Source organism: Neofelis nebulosa, chromosome 3, assembly GCF_028018385.1.
Source record: "Neofelis nebulosa isolate mNeoNeb1 chromosome 3, mNeoNeb1.pri, whole genome shotgun sequence".
NCBI lineage: Eukaryota > Metazoa > Chordata > Mammalia > Carnivora > Felidae > Neofelis > Neofelis nebulosa.
This window is the reverse complement of record NC_080784.1, coordinates 73344243-73363110: the sequence shown is the minus strand read 5'-3', so window position 1 is coordinate 73363110 and position 18868 is coordinate 73344243. Positions and strand designations below refer to the sequence as shown.

The 18868-nt window shown below is 38.3% G+C and overlaps 1 protein-coding gene across 14 annotated transcripts in view; it reads left to right on the top strand.

Annotated features, from left to right (window-relative positions):
• The window catches only part of GUCY1A1 (guanylate cyclase 1 soluble subunit alpha 1), a 62089-nt gene that overhangs the window by 6007 nt on the left and 37214 nt on the right, over positions 1-18868 (top strand). The window contains exon 1 of one of the 14 annotated variants that reach the window (XM_058721083.1): positions 1724-1853. The exons of 12 other annotated variants lie outside the window; for them this stretch is intronic. The gene's annotated coding sequence lies outside the window, so the exon portion shown is untranslated. Of the gene's footprint in view, positions 1-1723; positions 1854-2487; positions 2589-18868 lie in introns of those variants that run through there. One more of the 14 variants, XM_058721088.1, reaches the window with a different exon arrangement.

Here is an 18868-nt window from a genome sequence, read left to right as displayed (position 1 = left end):
TTGGTATCCTGATTTTTACGTCTTAGAGCACTTATACAAAATGCTTTTATATATGACAACTCCTGTGTCTCTATGGTAATGTCCGGTTCATTCAACTCATCCTTAATTGACACGGTTTGTAAGTCCTATCATCAGGGAATTTCTCTTTTGGATGCATTCATGTTTTTCTTAAAATGTGGTGCCCCGAGCTGAACATGGATGAGTGGACGGATATCATTGGATATATCTGATTATCTCCTCTGGATACCATATAGTAAATCATCCTAAAAATCGAATCTGTTTTTCCCCCCACTTTTTTTTACATTCACACTGTACTGTTTAATTATACATCCTTTTATCCATACTCTTCTGAAGATACACTTCTACTCAGTTATACATTTGGCCACTTAAGTTGGGACTTTTAAAGATGCTGCAATTAGGGGCGCCTGGGTGGCGCAGTCGGTTAAGCGTCCGACTTCAGCCAGGTCACGATCTCGCGGTCCGTGAGTTCGAGCCCCGCGTCAGGCTCTGGGCTGATGGCTCGGAGCCTGGAGCCTGTTTCCGATTCTGTGTCTCCCTCTCTCTCTGTCCCTCCCCCGTTCATGCTCTGTCTCTCTGTCCCAAAAATAAATAAAAAACGTTGAAAAAAAAAAATTTAAAGATGCTGCAATTAAATTTAATTTTTACCTTTAGTTAGCCTGTTGTTCCAGAAGGTCAAGGTATTTTTGGATTCTGATTCCTTGATGAAGATTAGCCATTCTTCCCAATTCAGAGGCCGTAACTGATTTGATTATGATACAGTTAATGTCTTCATCCAAGTAACTGTTAAAAATGCTAACTGGAAGGACATCTGTCACGATCCTAGATACCTTCCTCTTCTTTATATGAGTCCGTGAGTTAGTAGTCCTCTTTACATGGATGTCCAACCAGTTACATCGTCAAGTAACTCTTTCTTTGGAGTTTGCATTCCTTCGTGTGGCCCAGGAGTGACAGGTGATAGACTTGGTCAAACTTCTTTCTAAAATGCATTTCACTTTCTGCAGAATAGATCCCAAGTACCCTTATTAAGAACAAAAGGAAGGGGCGCCTGGGTGGCTCAGTCGACTTCGTCCGAAGCGTCCGACTTCGGCTCAGGTCATGATCTCACCGTCCGTGAGTTCGAGCCCCGCATCGGGCTCTGGGCTGACAGCTCAGAGCCTGGAGCCTGCTTCAGTTTCTGTGTCTCCCTCTCTCTCTGACCCTCCCCCATTCATGCTCTGTCTCTCTCTATCTCAAAAATAAATAAACGTTAAAAAAAAAAAAGGAAATAACACTAGATCAATTTAGAATGATATGCTCCTTGAGACACTTCACTAGCTTGTAGGTAACAACACCTCACATTTTGAGTTGCCATACCGTACCATAGATTTAAAAATCTCTTGGGAATCATGCCTGGAATGAAATGTCAAGCTCTCTAGGCTGTAGTTGGTGGAATTCACCTTCTCTATTTTGAAAATTGAGGCAATGACTGGATTCTTTGTTCTCTATCAACACTCTTCTTCATTGTAATATTTTTAAAGATGATTTTAACTCTCCCCTTCTTTCATCTGCAAATGCTTTCAGTACGTTGTAATGCAGTTTCTTCAAATGAATGGATTTAAACTCATTTAGAATATTTACCATCATTCCATATCTTGAACCTTAAATTTGTTATTTTGATTTTGGTCTTACTTTTGCCAGTATGAAAATTATTTTCTTGAGGAATGGGGATGAAATGAAAGTGGAGTAATTCTGCTGGACCAGTCATGTGCCATCATTTGAATTTTCTCACATCCCCCCCAGTCTTTGAACTCCTCATACACCTAATGCAAATGCCATCATCTCCACTTGATCTGGTAATAATAAAGAATTGAAAGAACTTTTTTTTTTTTAATTTGTAATTTTTGGAAGCTTCGGCTTATTTTATGTATTACGATACTCTTCTCAGAGGCTCAGTCCCTTTTTTGTACTTCTCACAATAAAGTTTATTATGGATTATGGTTGTCACTGTGGGACATACAAGCACAGTTTATGACACAGCCCCCGACTTGAGGGAATTTAAAGTCTGCCCGTAGAGATAACAGAACCCAGAAATAGTCTCAGAATTACACACGTCAGCACTTAACAATGAGCTTAATATTCGTGGTGCCTTTTTAATAAGTTCTGAAGAACTTGAAAGAGAAAGCGCTTTGCAGGATGGAAACATTGAAGGCTTTCTAGAGAGGATCTGGCTCTTAGCTGAGATTTTATTATTATTTTTTTTTCAACATTTATTTATTTTTGGGACAGAGAGAGACAGAGCATGAACGGGGGAGGGGCAGAGAGAGAGGGAGACACAGAATCGGAAACAGGCTCCAGGCTCCGAGCCATCAGCCCAGAGCCTGACGCGGGGCTCGAACCCACGGACCGCGAGATCGTGACCTGGCTAAAGTCGGACGCCCAACTGACTGCGCCACCCAAGTGCCCCGATTAGCCGAGATTTTAAGAGAGGACCCATGTAGGACTTTGCAGGACCCGTAGGACTTAAATATAGAGAAGCGTGGGAAGAGTGTTCTGGGCAGAGGAAAAGAGAGGCGCGGTGCCGGAAGCAGGTGAGTGGGCTGAGTGCGGGGTGCAGGTGTGCATGCGCGTCCGCGTGGAACCGGGGTGTGAAGGGGGAAAGGGCACACCGAGACTTCTCAAGCACAACTTGGCAGTATCCCTTTGTGGAAAATCCTTCTACTACTCCCTCTGCTTCTAGATCCCTTTTCCCTCTGCTCAGTTATCGAGAGGCCCATACCTACTCATCCTTCAAACCTCACACTAGGCTCTACTTTCTCAGAAACTTTCCCTGACCTTCTGAGTCTCCGTGGAGTGTTTTGTTATGTTTTCCTTCAAGGCCCTGCACTTGCCCGTCATATGATAGTATCGTCCTGTAATTGCTTGCTGAATTGTCTGTTTTCACCATTACACTCCTTCCTATTCGGTGGCCAGAGGCGTCATTGCTGTTTAGTTCTCATTCCGTTCACAGACACCTAATGGAAGTGTCCCATGGATCATAAGCACTCAGTAAAAATGTGTGATGTGAGAGGGGCCTGCTTGGAGTGACGAGGCTATGCGGGGACTTATTTATAAAAAGCTTTAAGGTAAAGAGAGGTTAGATTACAAAAGGCCAGGGTGTCAGGCAGAGTTTTCGCTTTATTAGGTAATGGAGAACCATTTTGTTTTTTGAGTCTGGGGACGGGATACGGTATATTCCTGACTTTTAATTAGACCTTCATAAATCAATTAAAACTATTCAAAGCTTGATACGCATTTCTAGCTTTAACGAGGGATTATTTGGCTCCTTACCTTGCATCAGGTGTTTCATCTGTGAGGTCGGGAAACCCTGTGACTTTAATGCCGTGTGTTTTATTAGAGAAGTTTTGTTATTTTACTAGTCTAATTTTGTTTGTAGGAACTGAAATTATTAGCGGCTAATTGTGCTCAATTTTCAATCATTTTGCAGCTTCAGATACTATTATAAGTAGTCAAATGTTCTTTGGTTTATATTGTTAACACACGGGACAAGGGATTTCAATGTTCCACTGACATAATATAAACATTTAAGTTGTGTATTTGTGAACCTAGAGTTTAATTGATACAGCACAATGGGCGATTACAACTGTAGCATGGAAGAGATTTGGGTAAACACATTAACATTGTCAATACTTGATATGTAGTATTTAAAACAAGATATTCTTACACCAGATTAACATTCATTTGTAAATGTGATTAGCAAAGGCACTTTTCTCAGTGAAGATTCTTTGGGTAAAATTCCATTTTTTAAATGTTTTAAAATATTCACAGTCACTAATTGTAAGCAACATTCCTCTTTCTCCACTTCTACCCCAAATAATAATTTAATATGCCATGCATCTATTTCTGGTTCTTTTTTTTTGTAGTGACTGATTTACAAGTAATTCTTAAGCTCATGTTTTGTTGTCTTATGCTTAAAAACATGTATATTGGCAACAGTATATAGAAAAGTTGTCATATTTCTTGCTAGAGTCTGTTCCTTGGGTTAGATACTAAATTATACCTAGTAGAATTTGCAGTCTTTCCCCCTCTCTTTCTTCCCCATCCTTGGAAGCTATAAGAATTTATCTTGACTTAGACTGGGTTACCACGTGCAACTCACCTGATGGCTTGGCCAAGGGCAAGAAGGTTGTATAAGAGGTATGTATATAAGGGGTATCATAAGACCATCTACCACAAAAGTTTTTCTTCCACTTGTCCTATACTTGGACAACTCCTTTGGATCGATGTAGTCCTTTGGATTTTATTTCTAGGAACCCTAGAATAACTTTGTTACTCAGAAGAGGAGTATAAACTTTTTGCCCAATACCAAAAGTCACATTTATTATGTTGCCTTCTACCGTCAATCAAGAGCATGGTTTCGTTGATGTAGACTTTTAAATATAAGAGAAAAAGAAAATTGAAAGACGTAGCATGCATGACATAAATAAGAAAGGTAGATACCAATAGGGGACATTGGGTGGCAATATGGTGCTCAAACAGGAAGAGTAAGGTTAAAAAAAGTAAAGAAGGTCCTGAAAAGAGTTGTTGCTTCACACTTTTGTTTCCTGTCCGAACTGGGGGCAGTTAGAACATCTCCCTCGCCAGCATGTTGTGGCCTTGGTTATCTACACAAATCAAACCAGAGTAATATTGGTTGAGTTATTTTTATCTTAACATTGGATCTGTTTCAGTACATAGTGGAAACGGGTAGTTGAATTGTTGTCTTAGTCTATTTTACACACAGTGAAATGGTACTTGGCTATGTTTCTTTACATTAACTGTCCTCGATAAATAGTCATTGGTCATTGTATGAGTATTAAGAATTTGCTGCATGCCACGTGTTAAAAGCCATTGTAAGTGATGTAAAAACATGCAGTGTTCATAATTTCAAGCAGGTATTCTGACAGCCTAACTTTTCTGTCTAACTCTGCTGTTCAGTGTTTGATTATTCTCTTACTTGAAATCTGTGTTATAGCCATATTGCCTTTGCTGTAACTGGACATCAAACTCTTTTTTTGTTTCTGTCTTTGTCTTTCGAATGTATTTTTCTACTCCTTGGAATACCTTTCTTGTTTTCTATGCCTTATTATTTCTTACTTATTCTACAAGACTCAACTCTTTTTTTTTTTTTTTTTTTGACGAAGCAATTTACCAATGTACCATGTCAGATTTAGATGCAGATTTTCTGGGTCCCCATCATTTGTCACATGAGATCACCTTTTAATTGAATTTGTGTGTTTTTATTCTGTCCACACCCCAATCCCTACATGACACATTCCTTAAGGATCTAGTGGTGTTTTGTTTTTGTTTCTTTTTGTTTTGAATTCTTGAAACCTGATGCCTTAGAATGCAATGATAGAGGTGCTTAATAAATATTTCCAGGATATATGAACACATAAATGAATGGTTGGATGGATGAATGGATACATTGAGGGATTCTAGTAGAAGAAAGAGTCAACATTTTAAGGGAAGATGAGGTAAGTATAAAGAATTACCCTGGGGGCGCCTGGGTGGCGCAGTCGGTTAGGCGTCCGACTTCAGCCAGGTCACGATCTCACGGTCCGTGAGTTCGAGCCCCGCATCAGGCTCTGGGCTGATGGCTCGGAGCCTGGAGCCTGTTTCCGATTCTGTGTCTCCCTCTCTCTCTGCCCCTCCCCCGTTCATGCCCTGTCTCTCTCTGTCCCAAAAATAAATAAAAAACGTTGAAAAAAAAATTAAAAAAAAAACACCACATTTGTTAATATTGCCGTGGCTATCATCTGGAAAGAGTTTTAAGTATTGGGAGGATGTCAAGTCCGCCGTGGCAGGTGTAGATGGTACATTTGTGGCCTGAGAAAGTCTTCCAGTGTCATCTTTTCAAGCCAAGAGTGCATCCTTAAATATATGAAAGATACAAATACATTTCCCTTTAAATTCAAATAAATATTATCAACTTCTAAACTAACAGCTAAGTGAAAATTTAAAATTTAGAAAACTTTAACATAATTTAATGTTACTACAAAACAAAACAGCAGAGTATAGTTGCTTTTTGTGTATACATGTAGGTGTAAGGAAGACTTGGGAATTTTAAAATAACAACACTGCACAATGATGAGGTTGCAGAGATAATAGCGAGTGTAACCAGTGATTGCTGAGAAGAGCACAGTGCAAGTTCTAAGAACAAACTGAGTTAATCCCTGAACACACATATATTTGTACACTAAATCCGCTACCTTAGAGAGTTCTTCACAAGCACACATTCCATTAGCTGGGAGAATGAGGACATTGTTAGATGTTGCATAGTTGGTGGAAAGCTGCACTGTGTGCCTTTGAGAGAATGAGAATGAAAAGCGCACATAATATCTCAGTACTGTAATGAAAACAGCTCTGATCTTGCACACCCTTTAAAGGGTCTCGGGGGCATCCCCAAGAAGTTACAGACAACACTTTGAGAACTACTGTGCTGCTGCCTTAGATCAACCAAGCCTTGAATAATGTAGCAGAGAGGTGCCAGACTAATTTTGTACCTAATTTCAGAAAATAGGAGTCAACATTTTATTAAGCACATACTATATTCTAAGCACTGTTAAAACGGAATTAAAATGAAAACTTTACCGAGCCCCTTGAGAAATGTCCTACCTCATCACTTAATGTCCAGGTGACGAAATGGAGTCAAGAGCGGAAAAGTAATTTGCCTTAATGTCATACCTTCAGTTAGTGGTGGAACCAATGTTTGTAGCTAAGCAGTGTCCATCCTCTTAAATACTATGCTTCACCATCTTTCCTGGATATATATGTTTTTCTGGTGGTTTGTAAATGATTTTGCATATGATCAATAGCATATTTGCTTTTACAGGGTCAAATGAGACTCTAGACTTAGGTTTCAAAGACCTGTGAACTTCCAAATTAATGCATGAAACAGAAAATTAATGCATTTGAAAGAATTTTGATAGAAATTCAGCCAAATGAAAATAAAGTATCTTTAAGTTTTCCATCAGTCTAAAGTTATGATTGCAATAGTCAGGCAACTCTTTTCTTCACATATATTAACTCTTGAAGAATATTTTGTTGGATGTATAATTTAAGGGAAACAGGTTTGTTTTTTGTCTGTTTCCTTTCCTCAGTCCTTCATTTTTTGTTTCATTATTTGCTAGTTTCCATGATTCTTTGGCTGTTTTTTTTTTTTCCTTTTTATCTTTGAATTATGGAAGTTTGGTAACAATACGCTTAGGTGTGATTTTCTTTGTATTTATCGTGCATGAGGATTTGCTGAACTTCTTGGATCTGTGAGTTAGTGCTTTATCAAACATAGACTATTTCTAGCTGTTTCAAATATTTCTTCTTGTATCCCTACTCTCTCCACCCACCCCCCCTCCCCGCCGGGAGTCTAAATACATGTATGGCAGACATTTTGACATTGTTCTATAGATGTCAGGTGCTCTTCTATATTTTTGCTGTTTATTCTGTTCTTTTGTGGTTCTGTTGGAGTTGTTTCTATCAACCTGACTTCAAGTCCACTGATCCTCTCTTCTGATGTTAAGCCAATTAAATGGGATTCTTTGTTGCAGATTGTGTATTTTTCATTTTTAGCACATTTCCAATTATTTCATTTTCTTTGCTTTCTGTTTCTCAGTGGATACTCTATTTACTTATGCATACATGTACATTAAGCAGCAAGTGCAGAAGACAGAGTCATTATAAATTGTGGGGCTTCTCCGGATACTAATCTGTCATACGGCAGTTAAAAGTTTGATAAACAATTAACCAACTTTTCTTGACCCCTGCCTGGGGGAGATTCTGTAACCTTCCACTACTTCATCGGGGTTGAAAATAGCCCCTCATCTCTCCTAGACCTTTTATTTACTTACTTATTTACTTATTTATTTAGGAATATAGTTCATTGAGGTGTATCTGAGTCCTTGACTTAAAAAAAAAAAAAAAAAAAACTTAACCAATGTATAACTTACATACAATAAATCCCACATATATAAAATACACAACTGGACTCTCTTTGATAGATGTATACACCTGTGAAACCACCACCAAACTCAACATAAAAAAAGATTCCCATCACCCCTTAAAAGTTTTCTTGTGTCTTTTTCCAATCAATTCCTCCCTCTTCCTCTGTCCCCAGACAATCACTGATCTGCTTTCTGTGCTTACAGGTTTGTTTGCAGTATTTAGATTTTATCTGAAAATGAGATATTCCTGTATGTGTGGTCCCATTCACACAACATAATGATTTGGAGATTTAGCTACGTTGTTGCATGTATCTGCTGACTAATTAATAGCTCTGTACATGTATGGCTATCCGACATCTGTCTTTATTTGTTCACATGAACAAAGACATTTAAATTGTTTCCAGGTGTTGGCTATTACAAATAAAACTGCTGTAAATGTTTGCATACAAGTCTTTGTTTGAATATATCTTTACCTTTCTTTTGGGTAAATGCTTAGCGATGGAATAGCTGGGTGGTATGAGAAGGCATGTTTAACGTCTTAAGAAACCACCGAACTGTTTTCCACAGTGGTTGTTCCTTTTTACATTCCCACCAGCAACATATAAAAAAAAATGCCAGGTATCTCACATCATCACTAAGTCTTGACATTGGCAAACTTTCAAATTTTAGACATTCCAGTGGGGTTTTGCCTCATAATTAATATTATTGAACATAGAAACAGATATTTATGGGAAATTCTTATATCATTTTTAGTGAAATATCTGTTCAGATCTCTTGCCCATTTATAATTGAATTGTTTGCTCTCTTATTTAGTGGTAAAACTTTATATATTCTGGATTTAATTACTTTGCTGATATATATGTGGCGAATGTTTTCTCCCAGTGTGTGACTTGTCTTTCTGTTTACTTAATGGTATCTTTTGAAGAGTAAAATATTTAAAATTTTGATGAACTCTAATTTATCATTTGCTTTGATGTTTCATGATTTGTTTTTTCTATTTAACCATCTTTGCTTTGGGGCACCGGGGGTGGCTCAGTCAGTTAAGAGTTCAACTCCGGCTCAGGTCATGATCTCATGGTTCATGAATTTGAGCCCCACGTCGGGCTCTGTGCTGACAGCTCAGAGCCCGGAAACTGCTTCAGACTCTCTCTGCCCCTCCCCCGCTTGTTCCCTGTCCCTCTCTCTCTCTCTCTCTCTCTCTCTCTCAAAAATAAATAAACTTTAAAAAATAAATAAAAAGTAAGCATCTTTGCTTCATACAAGGTAAAGATTTTCTCCTATTTTCTTCTACAAGTATTACCATTTTAACATCGACACTTATGGCTGTGATCCATACAGAATTAATTTTCGTATGTGGTGTGAAATATGGGTCAATGTTCATTTTTTTCCATATGCATATCCAACATCATATGTTGCTCCAACATCATTTATTGAAAAAAAAATTTCCTCGTTGAATTGCCTTGATATGTTGGTTGTATAAATGAACATCCAAATCTGGATCTGTTTTTGGACTCTCTAAGAGTCCATTGATCTCTGTGTTACTCTTTCAAACCAATATCCAACTTTCTTGGTTATGTTAGCTTTATAATAATTTTAAAAATAAAGTGTATAAATGTTCCCGTGTTGCTTTTCTTCTCTAGTATTGATGTAGCTATTCTGTGTCTTTCATTACCTCTTAGTATCATTTTGTCAATATCTACCAAAATGATTCCTGGGATTTTCGCTGGGATTGCATTGAATCTGTAGACTGTTTATGAAAAATGGATACATTAACAGTATTAAGCATGATATACCTCTCCATTTCTTTGCCTTCCTTATCTTATCTTACCAGTGTTTGTGGTTTTCAGTATAGAGGTCTTGCAAACCTTTGGTTTAGATTTCTTTCTTTCTTTTTTTTATTAAATATAATTTGTCAAATTGGTTTCCATACGACACCCAGTGCTCATCCAAACAAGTGCCCTCCTCAACGCCCATCACCCACTTTCCCATTAACCCCCCATTAACCCTCAGTTCATTCTCAGTATTTAAGAGTCTCTTATGGTTTGCCTTCCTCCCTGTCTGTAACTTTTTCCCCCTTCCCCTCCCCCATGGTCTTCTGTTAAGTTTCTTAGGACCCACGTATGAATGAAAACATATGGTAACATATGTCTTTCTCTGCCTGACATATTTCACTTAGCATAATACCCTCCAGTTCCATCCATGTTGCTACAAAAGGCCATATTTCATTCTTTCTCATTGCCACATAGTACTCCATTGTGTATATAAACCACAATTTCTTTATCCATTCATCAGTTGATGGACATTTAGGCTCTTTCCATAATTTGGCTATTGTTGAGAGTGCTGCTATAAACACTGGGGTACAAGTGCCCCTATGCATCAGTACTCCTGTATCCCTTGGGTCAATTCCTAGTAGTGCTATTGCTGGGTCATAGAGTAGTTCTATTTTTAATTTTTTGACGAACCTCTACACTGTTTTCCAGAGCGGCTGCACCAGTTTGCATTCCCAACAGTGCAAGAGGATTCCTATTTCCTCACATCCTCTCCAGCATCTATAGTCTCCTGATGTGCTCATTGTAGCCACTCTGACCAGTGTGAGGTGGTATCTCAGTGTGGTTTGGATTTGTATCTCCCTGATGAAATGTGACATTGAGCATCTTTTCATGTGTCTGTTGGCCATCCGGATGTCTTCTTTGGAAAAGTGTCTATTCATGTCTTCTGCCCATTTCTTCACTGGATTATTTGGTTTTTGGGTGTGGAGTTTGGTGAGTTCTTTATAGATCTTGGATACTAGGATGGTTGGATTTATTTCTAAGTACTTTATATTTATTTATATTATTACATATAGGTTTTTAAAAATGTTATTTCCCAGTTGTTTACTATGAGTACAGAAATTACAATGGAGTTTTGTAGATTAGCATACATAAGTACATAGGTATAACTGCAACCTTGCTAAACTCACTTCTTAATCATAGTTGTTACAGACATACCTCATTTTGTGTTTCACTTTATTGTGCTTCACAGATCCTGTGTTTTTACAAATTAAAAGTTTGTAGCAACCCTGAATCTAGCAATGCTACTGATGCCATGTTTCCAACATTTGCTCACTTCGTACCTCAGTGTCACATTTTGGTATTTATCATGATATTTCAAGCTTTTTCATTATTGTATTCATTACGGTTATCTGTGGTCAGTGATTACAACTCACTGAAAGCTCAGATGATGGTTAGCATTTCTAAGCAATAAAGTACTTTTCAATTAAGGTATGTACAGAGACATAATACACATTTAATGTACACTTAATGGACTACAGTATAGTGTAAATAAAACTTTTACTTTTATTTGTACTGGGAAACCAGAAAAATAATTCGACTCACTTTATTGCAATTTTACTTTATTGCCATTGTCTGGAAATAAACTTGCAATGTCTCTGAGACATGCCTATATTTGGTAGATCCCTTGGGAATTCCTATGTGAACAGTTATATATACATATAGCAAACGGGGACAGTTTCACTTCTCTTTTTTTTCTTTTATTATTAATTTTGAGAGGGAGAGAGACAGAGTGTGAAGGAGGGAGGGGCAGCACAGAGCCCGACCTAGGGCTCGAACTCACGAATCATGAGATCGTGACCCAAGTGGAAGTTGGGCCACCCAACTGAGCCACCCAGGTGCCCCTTCACTTCTCTCTTTCTAATCTTTGTGTCTTTTATTTCTTTTTCTTAACTTATTGCAATGGCTAGGATCTAACTTCAATGCAATTGATTAGGTGTGGTGAGAGGAGGTATCCCTGCGTTAGTGTTAAATCTTTAACTTGGGGTATGACTTTAACTGTAGTTTTTTTAGATACCCTCTGATAGGTTTTTTAAAACTATGATTACGTAGTGTATCGAGTTAGTTCTCATCATTGGGGCTTGAGTGGGAGTCTCTTGTGATTTTCTACAACCTAATCAGAAGTGAAGACTCTGTACTGTGACTTTGAACTAACTTGATACAGTATGTAGTTAGTTAAGTATTTCTGTTTACAGAAGACTCTGTACTGTGACTTTGAACTAACTTGATACAGTATGTAGTTAGTTAAGTATTTCTGTTTACAGAAAACTACCAATAAACATAAACAAAGAACAAAAGATTTCATATTCTCAAAATCCTTCTTTCAAACTTGCTGTTTTTCAGTGTAATCTGCAATCAGTTACACTGTAGTATTTCCTCATCATAACCCATTGTTTTCTTTACTTTTACCCTACTATTCTTATTGAAAATTGTCTCATAAAAATTATAATTTTTTTTTAATCTAAAAGTCAGATGATATTTTCTCAGTCCTCCTGGTGTGGACTGAATTGTGTCCCCACCAAAGTTCCTATGTTGAAGCTCTTAAAAATCCCCAATGTATTTGGAAGTGGGGCCTTTGGGAGGTAATGAGGCGTAGATGAAGTCATGAAGGTGAGACCCTCATGATGGGATTAATGCCCTTATAAGACGAGGCAGCTTGCTCTTCGACCATGCTGGCACCTGACCTTGGACTTCCAGCTTCTAGAACTATGAGAAATAAATGCCTATTGTTTAAGCCACCCAGTCTGTGGTATTTTGTTGTGTGTGTCAGACTGAGCTGACTAATACACCCCCTTCCCCTCTTCAGACTTGCAAAATGCACACTTCTTTTTGAACATGTGTTGTCTTTTGTTTCCATTCTCATCATAGTTTTCGTAATTTTTTTTAATGTTTATTTATTTTTGAGAGAGAGAACGAGTGGAGGAGGGGCAGAAAGAGAAAGACATACAGAATCTGAAGCAGGCTCCAGGTTTTGAGCTGTCAGCACAGAGCCCAACATGGGGCTCAAACCCACGAACCATAAGATCATGACCTGAGCTGAAGTCATATGCTTAACCCACTGAGCCACCCAGGTGCCCCTTTTGTCATAGTTTTCTCATTGCTCCTTCTCCATCTTAGTCATAATGTCCTTCTCCAACTCTTAAATAATGAATGTTCCCCCAGAGTAATGAGTTTGGCTATTTTCCCTTTCTACTTGCATCCCTTTGACAATGAACAGTTTGAATTAAAGTCGACTTTAATAGCTTCCTCAGTGTGGCAGACCACACACTCCTATCTCTAATCCTTAATTAAATATTCCAGTTTTCAAATGCATCTCTGCATAGATGCCCTGCCAGCAGTTCAAGATGTGTACAAAACAAAATTCAACATCCCTTCTCTCAAGCCTACTTCTGTTACATCTTTCTATTAATGGCACCATTATCTTTCCAGATAAAACCTCAGTCATCTTGTTCTTCAGACCTAGTCATTGGCCATGTGATGCCAACTTTAATTTTATAATATCTCTATCACCCATGCTTTCCTGCCCTTTCCCACAACTTCCTTCACTCACATTCACTTATACTGTTCTCCCTCTCTGGCATGAGTTTTTACTAATGACTTTGTGCCCAAACCCTAGTCATTTTCAAAACTAAGCTCAAATTTCCTGCATTCCAAGAAGTTTTCCCTGATCACCGTTTTGCTGCTAATGCCTAAAAGCAATGTTTTTTATAAACATCATTAATTTTCTATCTCTACCTATTCTCCACCTTTTATTTTAGCCGTTTAAGAAAATGTATATCACCCATACTAGACTTTGAAAGAAATAGTTTTATCTTTTTCAGAAACTTAGTGAATATTGATTGAATAAGGTTGATTTATTAATAGCTCATAAAACTTGTTTTCAAGAGGCAACACATTTTATATGTTCCAATCTAGCCTCATTTTACTTCTATTTTATACTTTCTTGTCTGTGTTTTGTCCTTTATATTGGTTATAATTAATAGCCTGATAATAGCGTGTTTTATTGATGAAAGAGTTCATATTTATTGAATACCAAATAATACGTGATACTGTGCTTAGTGCTTCTGATAAAGCAGTGAGGTATTGGACACATGTATGGTTTTTCATTTAGCTAACTTAACAGAGAAGTGGACAAAGAGCATAGGCTCTTGACCAACCCCCTGCCCCATCATGTCCCCAGGGGCTTCCAGAGAAACATCTTTCTTGGGGTCTTCAGGGTGGAAGTTTTGAGGGAATTATAGAAGATGGAGGTCTTTTTCAAAATACAGCCATTACATGCCCTCCCCAGGGATGCTATCCACCTAGCACCTCCATGCATTCAGCATCTAAGAAGCTCTCCAAAAGTCTGTTGGTTAGGAATTTTCATGGAGACTTCATTAGGTAGGAATGATTAAAGAAATCATTGACTGTTAATGATTAATTCAATCTTCGGACTCTGTCTTCTCTCCAGATACCACCGTGGGATGGAGAGTTCCAACCCTCTAATCACTTGGTTGGTTCCCCTGGCAACCAGGCCCCATCCTGAAGCTACCAAGGAGACTTATCACTTTGGAGATTCCTTGAGTTTTAGTAGTTGTGTGCCAGGAAACAACAGGCAGAAACCAAATATATATCCCTTATTCTGTCACAGCACGGCTGTGTTCCAATGAAACTTTATTTATGGACACTGAAATTTGAATCTCATATAGTGTTCGAGTATTGTGAAATATTCTTCTTTTGATTTTTTCAAACGTTTAGTGACGTAAAGACCATTCTTAGCTCTAGGGCTGGACAAGAAAGGCAGCAGGTTAGATTTGGATCACAGGCCATTTTATGCCAGAGTCTGCTTTAAAGGGTCCGAAAGGTCCAGTGCGTTCCTGAGTGGTGGTTTGTCTTTGTCTGCCCTTGCCAGCCCTGGCCCAGTATGGCCATCTCCTTCACTGCCTGAGCCTTTACTATTGGTATATCTGTTCCTGTTCTTGTGTTTTCTCTCTTTGTTGAGAGAAAAGTGCTATATTTTTATGGCTTTATTAGTTTGTGGCCCTTTTTCTCAAGGATTTTGAGAAAAGTTTCAAGGGCTGGAGTAGAATCATGAGGGTCACTATTGTGTCTTCTTCCAGAATTTTCTCTCCAAATACGACAAATTAAAGCCCAGATAAGTGCACTTTTGTCTACCATAGGGTGAATTCTGTGCCACACGGATTACCCCTTTATTCCCTTCAAGGATGAGGCCACTTTGATATCTCCTCATTGTTGAAATGTTAATTCAATTGCTCTGCAGGTATGACCGTGAAAACCAGAATCCACTTTATTTACTCTTGCTAGAAACCTTGTCATCTCCTATTTTAATCAGACTTTGGGTGACTTACCTAGATTTCACAAATATCCTAAAATTAACATTGCTGGTTAGTGTTTCATATCTTCCTGCCCATCTCTTAAGCCTTTATACAAAATAAGTAAATATTGAGGAGATAAGTACATAAAAGAGTTAACACTGAATCAATATGGAGAACAGTTGGCTTATAAAAGCCACGATTGGAGGCAAGAGTGTTTGTGTAACAATACTAATCATTTGTCAATCTAACATTCTAGGAAAAGAAAATCAGATACCACAGAATTTCTGTTTAAGCTCGGTTGTTATGGGTTTATTTTGTTTAAAAATGTTTCCACATTAGAAATAGTGTGGATTTATGGAAAATACTATGTACTCCACTGATGTCAGGCTTGCCTGATTTATTTAACAGGTTTGGTTTCATGAGTGGAAAAAGAGATTTAAAATCTAGCATCGTCCTTCAATTTTTATTCTAATATCATATTAAAGAAATTTGACATGCAACTTATTAGCTAATGGAATTATATAAGATAAAACCAAATTAGAATCTTACTAATCTGGGCTGTGCTGTAAACTCTATTATTTTGTAATTCAATAAAATAAACCCTAAGTATTGACATAGATGTTATTTTTCCCCGGTATGTATTAATGTATTTCAAGGGAGAATGTTTTCCAAATTTGTAGAGTACCAAGCACCTGCTATATATTAGTTTCCTGAAACTGGTTTTGACAAGTTATTCTATATTTCTGAGAAAATAGAATAAATTTGTCATTCTTCTATTTAGTGACTTCCTTTAGCATGGTTTACATCTTGCATCTTGTACAGTGCCTTTGCATAGATTTTTTTTTAATCCTTCCTACATCTCTATTTAATCTTTTTTTTTTTTTTTTTTTTTACCATTTTACAATCGTGGTAACAGAAGCTCAGTGAAGTTAAGAAACCTGCCCACGGGGCGCCTGGGTGGCTCAGTCGGTTAAGCGTCCGACTTTGGCTCAGGTCATGATCTCGCGGTCTGTGAGTTCGAGCCCCGCGTCGGGCTCTGTGCTGACCGCTCAGAGCCTGGAGCCTGCTTCCGATTCTGTGTCTCCCTCTCTCTCTGACCCTCCCCCGGTTCATGCTCTGTCTCTCTCTGTCTCAAAAATAAATAAACGTTAAAAAAAAAAAAAAAAAAGAGAAACCTGCCCACTGCCGCCCTCCTTCTAAATAGCAATTGCGATAGTCAACATTAATCATTACATGTTGGGTCCAGGTGCTTATTCTAAGTCCTTTACCCTTATCCGTTTGTTTACTTTCACAACACATTTATGAGATAGTGGCTGTTCACGTCCCTATTTTCCAGATGGAGAAAGTTGAGGTGCAGTTACGAATCTAACTAAGGTCACAGAGCTAGTGGATGGTAGAGGCAGGGAGCAGACACAGACCATCTGGTCCTTGGTCCTGGAGCCTGAGCTCATCACTGCTGCACTAACTCCACTACCTCAGGGCACACCTGTGCGTGGCACCAACATTCGTGTGAACTGATCTTTCCAACCACCAAGTCTCTATCACACTAAGTATCTTCACAGTGATACAGATAATGAGTAAACAGAGAGTCTCAGACACTAAAAACAACCCACCGTTGCAGGAGAGGGAAAATAGGTATGTCTGTGCATGTATGCAGGTTTATCAAGTCGAACATGTGCTTCCGGGTCTTCCTGACTGACCAACGTTAAAAAGAAAAGAAAAGCCAGAAGTAATGATGTTAAGATAGTCAGGAGTTTTGTTATGCTACTTAAACGAAATGTACCAATCAGCCCAATTGTTTCATCATCATGGACGTGTTTTCATTTTAAAAGTTTCATCCAGTTGTAGTACCTAGATCATAATAGAATCTATAGCGTCCTCAAGAATGCGGCCTCATTGGGTGTGTTTTCCAAGTAGTTATGTCCGCTTTTCACCTTGCAAACTGAAATCAAACATTGTCGAGAGCACAGGCATTTCTGAAACAACACATTACATATGTTCCTGAAAAACCTCGCATGCTGCAGAACCACACTAAAAATAAAAGGACTTGTGGGAAGAAAATGTGTTAGGGTAAAAACCAGTCGACACCCTGAGCGCCAACAAAAGCAGTAACAATCATAAAAACTGTATAAGCTTGTTAAGGAGACCAGTTGAATTCTGAGGAATCCTGCACGAAAGCAATTATAAGCCTGACATTAGGGGAAAGGGTGAAAGCAGTTTGATGGGAAGGGGCTAAGAGAAAGTGCTGAGCCTGCTGAGTGTCGGAGACGGGGAAAGAAATAGAGGACAAGCGAAGTAAGTACTTCCGAGATAGGACACATGGTCAGACGGAGCTAGGAGGAAGACCATGGGGTAGATGGAGACCCAGCATGACTACTCCTCTAGACCGACTTTGTTCACCTCTTTATGACTGTGTCTGAGCCAGTTCACATCACAGAAATACACAGTATTTATCTGAAAACAGATAAAAAACCAAAATGGCTTTTTATGGGGTAAGAAGGAATTCCATTTCTCATTTCACTCCTTTCACAATAATTGTTATATTTTCAGTAAATATGTTTTTAAAGGACCAAGCCTCTAAGGAACTATTTTAGTAAAAAACAAAACAAAACAAAAAACCCCAAAAAAACTATGATGGCAATTACAGAAATAGCTGCAGGAAATTGTTTTATATATCACAGGAACAAAAGATTGAAATGGTTATCTGATTTCCTCATGACTGACATGACCTGCCATCAGTGGTAATGATATTGAAAACATACTAACTGCGTGTATTCAAGTTTCAGTGATAATCACACTAGAGAGTTTTAAACATAGAGATTTAGGATTTATAGTCCCAAAACTTTTGCTGTATAAAGTATGCTGTAAGCATTTTGCTATAAAAACTGAGAATCCCATAATGCTAATTCTCAGAGATAAAATCTCCCTACTAGAGTATACTAAACTCTGCTATCGCTTCAAAGATGTCAGAGAATTGCTCCCTATTCCAATGAAAAAAGATTGTGAATCACACCCCTATTATTCTTAATAAAGAATTAATACAGTTTGTTAAACTGTAATTATCAGTATTAAATACAATTGTGGCAATTATTATTAAACATAGTTTGAATCGGTACAGTGGCTCTGACGAGGTAGTTGCTATCAGGTGAAGGGGGATTTCTGGCATTTTGGGCCCTAGCATTGACATGGCCATTGCCTTTATTTGGGATTTTTCTTGTTTCTTGAGATAGGCCTGGATTGCAATGTATTTTCCTCTCAGGACTGCCTTCGCTGCATCCCAAAGCGTCTGGATTGTTGTATTTTCATTTTCGTTTGTTTCCATATATTTTTTAATTTCTTCTCTAATTGCCTGGTTGACCCACTCATTCTTTAGTAGGGTGTTCTTTAACCTCCACATGGCCATTGCCTTTAGAGTTGATTTCTTTGTGTTTGTGCTGCTGAAGCGAGCACTGGAGTTGACTTCTTTGTGGTGGGAAGATTAACAGTATGGGCTCTCTAGTTACAAAAATTCAAGGTAAGTATCCCCTACTCTTCATCCAGATAGAAGATGCACCTTACACTTGCATGTAAATGCAGTCATGGAAGGTGAACACTCTCTGCTGTGACATAAACTGGAGTCAGCTTTCCCATGTCTGGGCTTCTGAAGCAGGAGAAATTACTTTCCAAAAGGAGATTTTTAGCAAGAGAGTTGGAGCATTCTGACTCCCACAAGGTGTTATGTAATAGTGAGAACCCAAAATCTGGGCTC